Raw genomic sequence first — 10,152 nt, 5'->3', positions numbered from 1 at the left:
TCTGGTGGATTTTGAACCACATACCTCTGGGATTGCAGTGCGGCTTCTTGCCACTAGGCCACCAGAGCTCCCTGGCAACTTTTTCAAGTACCCTTTATTGCCTTGGAGTTGCACAGGTCCAGATGCTTGTGGGTTCAGAAAGATGCATGCTATTTCAGAAACACGTGCCAGATTTGAAGACTGCATTGGTTTTGCTGCAGGTTGGAAACTTCCTAATAGTGGAAGGGATTAACCTGCAGTTTATCAAGAAGAGTAGTTCCTCCTCAGACATCTGCAACTCAACGTGAGTCTGCCCCTTGTCAGATTCCTCAAGCAAGGTAAGCAGGTTTGTGTTTATAATCGGGAGTGAAGGATTCCATGTTTTTCACCACATCAAAGTTTGTGCTGCTAGGGAAAGCTGGTGTCGGGCTCCACCCCACGGCCCCTTCCAGAATGAAAGCCTCTTTGCAAGTTCACAATCCCTAATGGGGCAGAGTACACAGTAAACATGGACTTGGCTTGTGCTTATTTGCAGAAAGCTGCCAGGTGGGGCACCCGATTTCCCAGCACATTTTACCAACGATTGCGTCTGAGGTAGCATGTTCGTGCACTTAGGAAGGCGTAGACCTTCACTGATCTTCACTGGCTGGGCTGGTATCTGTTGCATGCGTGTTTGACCAAAGTGTAATCTTCATGTATTAACTGATTAAATCCCAGAAGTGTGGAACTAACGTCGCTGCTCCTATCGTTCTGAAGGATAGTATAACAGCTCTTGACATGAGATGATAAAATAGCCATTTCTAACAGCAACTGGCTGATGCTCTGGCAGGCACCTGAGATGCTGCCCACCTGAAGGTACGCAGTTTGAGTCCACTAACTGCTCTTGCAAAGCCCACTGGAGGGGCAGCTCTGAGCTCCAGTTAGGACATCAGACACCAGCAACTAGGAGAAAGCCAGAAATTGTCCCAAACCTGCACCTAAAGAGGGTCGCCAACTTGGTGGTTTTCTGGCATCCTTGTACTTCCAGTTCACTGTAGTGTGACCACATATCTTCCACCTTAACTGGGGTAATGCTCAAAAGCCATAAAATGAACTCAAAATTACTCCTGGAAAATCCCAAACTCTGGATTTCACAGTCCGACTAATAGCGTGTGGGGGCCAGTGGGGAGTCTGCAGTGTTCCCCAGGACAGCAGCGGAGAGAAAAGGACAGTCTAATATGCTGTTGCATTTCGTGGTGTGTGTGCTGAGTACAGTGTCCATGCATCTGTGATGCTAATCCTTGCCACAGGCTACCTACTATGTTTGAAACGTGTGAATCCAATTAAACCTATGCTTTTTTTTTCTTTGCATTCCCAAACCTTTTTATATTGGCCTTTATGTCTTACTGAATGACAAAACCAGCATCCTAATAACGCAAACTGGACACCTTTTGAAAGTTAACAAAGCAAGCAGCCAGTTTCCTGGTAGAAATTAAAGGGCTTTTCCGATGTACTGGATGTAAGCACTGTACTAGCTGCCATTTGACCACAGCAGAATGTGGCAGCTCTGTGTGTCCAGGAAGCAGCCATCTGGGAGTTAAACATTAAACCCTGCCTTGGAGAGCACTGAAGGGGGAAGCAGGACGGCTGCGTGAGGTGCACATAGTCTGCCTGCCAAGCTGGACAGCATCCCAGGGGAGAGGACTTGAGGAGCCCTAAACCCAAGACCCTCCTCAAAGAGGTGTCCTCTGAACAATAGGCTTGACTTACAAGTGTGCAGCATTTTTCCTAAACACCCAGAGCTCAAGGCGTACCAATGAACACATAGCTACTCAACAGGTGTTTTCAGACCATCACTGAAATGTAGTTGTGCAGACTAGGACACTAGACTCCAGGATATTTGGAATCTTCAAAATAGTCCTGCCCTGTTCCACCCTCCCAAAAAAATACTTCTTTAGTGATTTCACATGAAAGGCCAGAGAAGTCAAGCCGTTTGTCCAAGATCCTAGCAGGCAAAAGTAGATGTGCTGACTTGAAGCAGGATACTGGCTTCCACAGCCATTGGTACCCCCTGCTATGCCATGCAGCCTTTTCCTGACTGAAGAATAAGCTCTTCAAAGAGGGTTCCCTGGCTGTGAATGCTGAGACCTCTGGTCCCTTAAACCAACACATGGTACTTCCCCTGGCACGCACATCAGGATGACCCCCCACCCCCCGATCTGTCTAGCAACTATTATTTTCATAGTGTTTCAACTCCCCTGTTAATAAAAAGAAAACTTCCTTTTTTAAAAAAAGGAAGAACCAGTATATAATTTGTCATTAATGGAAGGTGATCATAAAAACCAATACAAGAAAAAAATGTTACTACTAACTTCTTGTTACCTACCAGCTCATCGCTGGGGGCTATGTGCCTGACACTTCCTCTGCTTATTAAAATGCTGTCTAGAGCCTGTTGTTGCTTGGTGCCATTGAGCCGATTTTCCCCTCATAGCAGCACCACAAGACAGACTAGAAACGCCCCATCGGGGTTTCTATGCTGTCATTTTTTGTGGATGAGGATCACCAGGCTTTTTTTCCTAAGATGCTGGGTAGGGTAAAACCACTCACCTTCACATTAGCAACTGAATGCTCTACCACTGTACACCAGGTCCCCATCCACACATGACTTTCCCCCCAGAGCAGGCACCATTAAAAGAGCTGGCATGTTGACTTATTACCTATGTCCATGGCATTGCTAGGCTAGAAGTCTGGTCTGAACTCCACCAGAGTGCCGGTGGTATGTGCAGTGAGTGACGACTCAGTGGTGCTATGAACAACAGATGGGAACCTTGCCCTGTGCTGTCCACTGTATCCTCAGAATGATCTTGGCTTGTCACTGGTCACCCACCTTTCTTGATCAACCACCAAGCCCATTTCTATGAATTGGGTTCTTCCACAAGTAACAAAAAACCCCAATTAAAACATCTTAATAAAGAGGAGCAGGGGAGCTGTCCGCCTGAATAGGCAGATAATCAACATCCCAAAGGTTCAGGTTTGCTGTCCCTCCCCACCTGCTACCACATGGGATGATTCAGCATGTGCGTGCGCATGCGCGCACACACACACCCCCAGAGCTTCTCTTCCTCTCTGCAGAGTGAGAATCCTGAGCTCTGGACCACCAATCGGATCATCCCTTAGTTACTGCATTAGGTGCTGTGGGCCAGGATTCCTCTGACTGGTCTAAGGAGCTGGAGTGGAATCAATTCAGCCCAAGCCAAAGACCCAGCAGCACTCAGGGAAGCATGGGGTGGTGGTAGAGTCCACTAACCTCTTCAAATGAAGCCTTGTGTAAGCATGCAGTTAGTTCAGCTGCCAAGAAAGAACAACTCCTTGAAGATGTCTGGACTAGCCTTTGGAAGCACTCACCTGGGGACCTTTAAAACCAGTGATGCCTGCTGTGGGAACCTAAGATGAGGTAGCCACTGGGGAGAATAGTTTGGCAGTTCCTTAAAAATTTGGGAGTAAGAATACCTTTTGATCCAGCAATCCTACTATGTATGCATCACAGAGAAATAGAACTGTGACAGATAAATGCACAGCCATGTTCACTGCAGCACTGTTTACAAAAATAGAGATGGAAACAACCTAAGTGTCCAACATTGGATGGATGACTAGAGAACCTCTGGTACGTTCACACAATGAAGTATTATGCAACACTATAGAATGATAAAGGGCACTTTGGTGGTCTAGTGGGTAAGGAGTTTGCTGCCAAGCCAAAGGCAAGTGGTTCAAATCCACCAGTTCCTCTACTGGAGAAAGATCAGCAGCCTCCCATGTGATTTATATAGATAGCCTCTCAAAACCAGCTGAGTCAGTTCTGACCCAACACCACTTAAAAACAACAAATAAAGATTTCATGAAGCACTTTACAACATGGGTTAATCTAGAGGAAATGACACCGAGTGACATGTCCATCATGTTACGTTGTTGTGTGCCATCAAGTCAGAACTGACCTGTAGCCCACCCTCCTGCAGTAAATCCAGAGGCAGTAAATCTCATGGGAGGAGACTGCTCATCTTTCTTCTGTAGAGCTGCTGGTGGATTTGAACAATGTGCCTTTGGGTTGGCAGCACAACTGTTTACCACTAAGCCCCCAGAGCTCCCTTTATAGTGAAAGACCACTATTATCAAAACAACTAAGGAAAGAAAGATTTACAGACAGAATCATTCCTGGATTTACTTGGGATAAGAAGGGAAAGAGAGAAGTGAAAGTGGGCAGAAAGTAAGTTGGATGAAACAAAAGGCATTAAGAGGTTGATCAGATACGGTATTTAATTAGTTATCAGTTACATTAATCTATAATTAACAGTACGGACCAAAATATGTGTGAACAACTGAAAAACCAATACGATTTGTAAACTTTCCCTCAAATTACAAAAACCAAAACCCACCCAAAACACAAAGCAGCACCACAATGATGTCAGGCCCTTCCCAGGCACTCGGATGAAATTGTTCCCACGTGTGGCCTAGGTGATACGATGTGTGGTCGAGGTGAGAATCACTGGGTGAAAAGGACCCGTGGCTGAACACATGACCACAGCCTTCCCTGATTGGTGCATCTGCTAATGGGTTTCCTGCGTAAGGTCATTCAACAAGTACCAGCCAGCCAGCCTTCAAAGACACACCCATCGCTACACTCAGAGGCTTCCTGTGTGTAGAAAAACCATTTTACCTAAGTAAACAAAGGCCGTGCTGCTATGGAAACAGTAATCCAGAAGTCAGAATGGTGGATTATTGCATTGGGCAAGTAGGCTGCAAAAGGCTGTTCTTTAAAGTTCTAGAAAGATGTCATAAATAACTACGTATGCCTGACCTAAGCTAGAGTTGTTTTCATTCTTATTTTTTTAATTGTAATTTGAATGAACGTGTAGAAAGCAAATTAATTTTTCACTCAACCATTCATCTACATTTTGTTCAATAACATAAGGGGGGTTTTTGGTACTTTTTCACTTCTCTCAGTAATTTTAATTTTCACTCATATTATCCTTCTATACCTCTCTTTGTCTTCTCTTTCTACGGTCACTCCTTATTGTATATTGCCTTCAACTTCACTCATCATAATCAATGAGGAAGACCATCGATCAGGTGGATTGACACAGTGACTGCTGCAATGAGCTCTTGTGTGTCAGGAAGTGTGAGAATGGCGCACACTGAAGAGAAGAATGTTCAGCTCTTTTGTTCATAGATGTGTGTGTGTGAGAGAGTAAGAGAGAATGAGAATGAGTGAGTCTGTGTGGAAGCTCTTATTTTTGGACTATAGGCTAAGTACTACTGGGAAGCAATGATGTCAGTCTAAAGATTAAGCTGTGCCTGATGCAGGCTATGGTCTTTACAATTACTTGCTGTTCATCAAAAAGCTGGACAATGACTAAGGATGACAGAAGAAGAATCAATGCCTTTGAGTTGTGGTGCTGGGAAAGAGACTTGAACATACACCATGGAGTGTGAAGCAAACAAATAAGTCTGCCTTGGAGAGGGTGAAACCAAGTTTCTCCTTGGCAGCTAGGATTTTTAAGCTCCGTCTCACGTACGCTGAGCATGTGGCCAAGAGGGACCAGTCTTTGGAGAAAGACATCATGCATGAAAGGCAGGGAGACAGTGCAAGAGAGGAAGACCCCAGATGAGATAGATTACTACAGTAACTGGGGTAATGACGGTGTGTCGGAGTCAGTGAGACTGGCTCAGAATAGGGCAGAGTTCAGAGCTGTTGTACAATGAGTTGCAGGTAACTCAATGGCATGTAACACAAACAACAGAGACTAGCAGTAAGAGTAAGGAGCTCTAGTGGCCTAGTGGGAAGGGAATTGCACTGCCAATCCATAGATAGGGGATTCAAACCCACCAGCTGCTCCTCAGAGGAAAGATGCGTAATCTCCTTCTGGGCAGTTGGCAGCCTCTGAAACTCCCCAGAGAGGTCAGCTGTGACTTGCTTCTGACTTGACAGCAACGGATTTTTGAGATATACTAGCAGTGGGATTGCTGGGTCACATGGTATTTCCATTCCTAACTTTCTACGGAAATGCACAACTGCTTCATACAGAAGTCGCAGTGTTGGACATCCTCAAAGCTATTGTCTTTTCAGTCACCTCATATGCATGTGAAAACTGGACAATGAACAGAAGATCAAATAACTGAGACATCTGCACTGTGTTGGCAGATGGTGGACTGTCTACCATGGATGGCAGAAGAGGGAACAAATCAGTCTTAGAAGAAATATAACCAGAATGTTCCTCAGAGGCAAGGACGGCCAAGTACTCTGGACACAACATCAGGAGAGACCAATCACTAGGAAAGGGTTTCCTGTTAGGTAAAGCAGACGGTCAGCAAAAGCGAGGGGAACCCTCAGTGAGACGGATTGACAGTAGCACACCAGTGCTGGCCAACATCAAGGAGATAACCCAGGGCTGGGCAGCCTTCCTTTCGAGTCAGAGCAAGGCAACAGCCACTAAGAACAGCAGCAGCCAACTAAAGCCTCCTTCTCACTGGTTCAGGACCCACAGGAGACCTTGGCCTTCACTGATAATCCTTACTTCCTGGGTGATGCCCCCACTGCAAGGACACTCAGCTTTTGGTGAGGTCAGAAGGAGAAAAGAACCAGCCTGAGGCTGGGGCCCACTTGTGTTGGGCTCCCTCTGAGGGGCTGGGTTCCCCTTGAGGGGCTGGGCTCCCCCTGAGGGGCTGGGCTGATGAAGAGCCAGCCCCCCAGCAGAGCCCGTTAGAACGTCCTCCCCCTGGAAGGGCTGCCCTCCAGCTGTCCAGCCAAGCCCTGTTGCCCCTTAAGGGGACAGCTCCAGCTCAGACATTTCTCCTTACCAAATGATAGGCCTTCTTCCCTGTATTCCTTCCTCTCACTGTGGTCCTGAAAGTATTCTCTGCTGGAAGGTCCAACCAGAGGGCAGAGACAGCCCACCTGCCCCCTTTCTATCTGCCTGCAGCCTTGACACACATCCTGTCAACAATTACTGATAGCAAGTTGCTATGCCTTTGTATGCACAACCAGCGCACAAACCCCAGAAGAAATTCATTGAAGTGAGGGAGCAACTGCCACTTCAAGAAGCTCTCAGCTGGTGGTGTTTTCAAACTAGAGAATTCCTAGTCCCTGCTGTGTGCCAAAAACAGCTGGGCTGCATTCTGATGTGGTGGTGTGATATACAGTCCCCTCGATTCCCAAGTGCAGCCAAGGGTGGGAACCACGCCTTAAAGAGACTCAGCCAAAGCGGGTCTTCCCCAGATGCCTCTTGGCTACAGGGGTTTCCGGTGGAGGGCCAATTTTCTGCTTTTGTCATCTACCATGCTCCCACCTGGTCAAAACCGCTTTGAACTCTTCCAACCAAGGACGGCTGGGTCACTGATAGGATGACTTTGCTTTCAGAAAACCCGTTGGCCATCATCAGGTCAATGCTGACTCCTGGTCACACTTCCTCCTATGCCCCATGGGGCTTCCAAGGCTATAACAGTTATGAGCACATTGCTACATCTTTTCCCCAACGAGTGACTAGTGAGTTCGAACTGCCTACCTATCATTTAGCAGCTCCTCTAAACTATTATACCATCTGGGCTGTTCTTCCTTGCTTTGGGAAGGGGAAGAAAATTCCTTTATGCCTGGGTCAATGCCCCATCCCCAGAGTGCTGGTAAAAGTGTGAAACCGATACTTTCTGGGAGTTTGCCTAGCCTCTAGTTGAAGCTCAACATCAAGAAAACAGAGATTCTCACCACTGGGCCGATTGGCAACAACATCACGATAGATGGTGAAGAGATTGGGTTTGTTAATAGCTTCAGTTTGCTTGGCTCCACAATCAACACTCTTGGTACCAGCAGTCAGGAAATCAAGATTAACTGCATTGGGAAAGTTTGGAGAGTACCATTTGGATAGTGTCAAAGATCTCGCCATAGTACTGAAGAGCAATGATATCAGTCTTGAGACTAAGGTGTACCTGATTCAGGCCATAGTCTTCACAATTACTTGCTGTGCGTTGGAGAGTTGGATAATGAGTAGGAAGGATAGAAGGAGAATTGATGCCTTTGAGCTGTGGCTGGAGTGGAGTATTGACTATACCATGGACTGCTAATTAAACAAACAGGATCATCTTAGAGAAGGTGAAACCAGGCTGCCTCTTGGAGACAAGGATTCTGAAGCTTTGTTTGACATACTTTGGACATGTTGCAAGGAGCGACCAGTCCTTAGAGAAGGACGTCATGCTTGAGAGAGTGGAGGGTCAGTGCAGGAGAGGAAGACAGTGAGAGGGATTGATAACAGTGACTAGGGTAAATGAAGTTAGGTGTGTCAGAGACTATAAGGTTGGTACAGGATAGAGCCAGAGCCAGATTTAGAGCTGTTGTACGTCAGGTCACTATGAGTCGCAAGCAACTCAACAGCACATAACAACAACAACTAGTCCTCTTCTCTGAGACATCCCTTTTGCACTCTAAAAAACGAAGGGTTTTGTGTTTTGAATCCTAAATGGTTGTCAGACTTTGACAAATGATTTTTTCCCTCCTGCATTTATGTGGTTTTGTCTTTCATTAATATGGTGTATTCCAGCAATTGCTTTTCATATGTTAAACTTGGGATTCCTGAGGGGAAAAGTCTACGTGGTCACGCTACATAATCCTTTACATATGTCGCTGAGTAAAGTTTGCTAACATTTTACTGAAGAATTTTTGCATCTATATTCATGAGGGATATTGGTCTGCAGCCCCTTGTGATGTCTTTGTCTGAGTCGGAGGCAAAACCCAACCTAACCCATAGCCACTGAGCCGAATCTAACTTGAGGTGAAGAGGCCTCAGTCTTCCTGGGAGCGGGCACCTTCACCTTCCTCCCACAGAGCGACCTGTGGCTCCAAAGGGCCTGCACTGAGGAGGAGAGCCTCAGAAAACACGCGTTTGCATAGCAGAACCTCACCTCCTGCTCCCGGGGAGTCTGGAATTGGCCACAGAGAAGCTAATCAGATACCTAATGTGGATTCAGGTTTAGCAGCTGTTTCTCCTCTGAGCAAAGTCAATTCAGTTCCATCTCTTTCAAGTGACATAAAGTAGAGATTCCCAGAAGAACCTGGAGGCACTCTATTAGTTGCCAGGAAGTCAGTTCTGACGCAGGCAACTGGCTGAGTGCAGGGCAGAACTTACTGCTCGGCAGGCAGGGTTTCACAGGTTTTGTTTTCTGAAAGTGGATCGCCAGGTCTGTGTTCCAATGGGTTTGTGGAGCCCTCGTCTGAAAGCCGATGGATGGTTTGAACCTACCCAGAGGCACACGGAGGAACACATTGTGGTTGCTATTCCATCAAGTCAGAACCAAACCATGCCTGACCCAGCTGGTTTTCAGAAGCAGTTGACTGCACAGGAGGAGCCTGCCCATCTTTCTCCCACAGAGCAGCTTGTGGATTTGAACCACGTACTTTTTGGGTTGCCAACACAACTCCTTACCATTAGGCCACCAAAGCGTCCTCTGAGGACCATGTTGTTGTTCGAGTCGCCTGAGACTCATATTGACCCTATGTAAAACAGCCCTAAACGCTGCTCTTTCCCTTGCCAATCTTATTGTCTCCGACACGCCCATCCCCATTACCCCAGTGACTGAATCAATCCAACTCATCGATGGTCTTCCTCTCCTGCGCTGTCCCTCCACGCTCCCAAGCATGGCATCCCTCTTCAAGGACTGATCTCTCCTTGCAACATGTCCAAAGTATGTCAGACAGAGCTTCAGAATTCTTGCCTCCAAGGACCAGCCTGGCTTCACCCTCTCCAGGATGAACTTGCTTGTTCTCCTAGCAGTCCATTCAATACTCTTCTCCAGCACCAAATCTCAAAGGTATTAATTCTTCTTCTATCTTCCCATTGTCCAGTTCTCTGATGCATAGCAAGTAATTGCAAAGCCAATGGCCTGGGTCAGGTGTACCTTAATCTCCAGACTGACATTGTTGCTATTCAGTAATTTGGAGAAGTCTGACAGCAGACTTTCCCAATGCAATTTGTCTTTTCATTTCCTGGCTGCTGGTACCAAGAGTGTTGACTGTAGAGCCAAGCAAACTGAAGCTTTTGTCAACAATCTCAATCTCTTCATCATCCATCACGATGCTGCCAATTGGCCCAGTGGTGAGAATCTTTGTTTTTTTGATGTTGAGCTTCAATCCATATTGAAGGGTACAGTCTTTGA

This window comes from Elephantulus edwardii, unplaced genomic scaffold (genome assembly GCF_000299155.1).
Source record: "Elephantulus edwardii isolate Elephantulus edwardi_28Jun2011 unplaced genomic scaffold, EleEdw1.0 scaffold00015, whole genome shotgun sequence".
Classification (NCBI taxonomy): Eukaryota; Metazoa; Chordata; class Mammalia; order Macroscelidea; family Macroscelididae; genus Elephantulus; species Elephantulus edwardii.
The sequence above is the reverse complement of the archived record's forward strand: the minus strand, read 5'-3'. Positions refer to the sequence as shown.